Consider the following 217-nt stretch of genomic DNA (forward strand, 5'->3'; position numbering starts at 1 on the left):
GAAAGAACTAATAATATTATTAACAAACCAAATCATTACGTATTTACTATTTACATGTCTCAGTATTTGTAACTGTAATTCACCGAACAAAGGTATACTATGATACTAGAATAATCATACATTCATTTAATGTTATTTTAGTCACAATATCATGTCAAAGAATATATTTTAAACTCTTATCCACCTAAGGGGAGACGTGGACGGGAGACGTGGAGAC

This window comes from Penaeus monodon, chromosome 30 (assembly GCF_015228065.2).
Source record: "Penaeus monodon isolate SGIC_2016 chromosome 30, NSTDA_Pmon_1, whole genome shotgun sequence".
Taxonomy (NCBI): Eukaryota; Metazoa; Arthropoda; class Malacostraca; order Decapoda; family Penaeidae; genus Penaeus; species Penaeus monodon.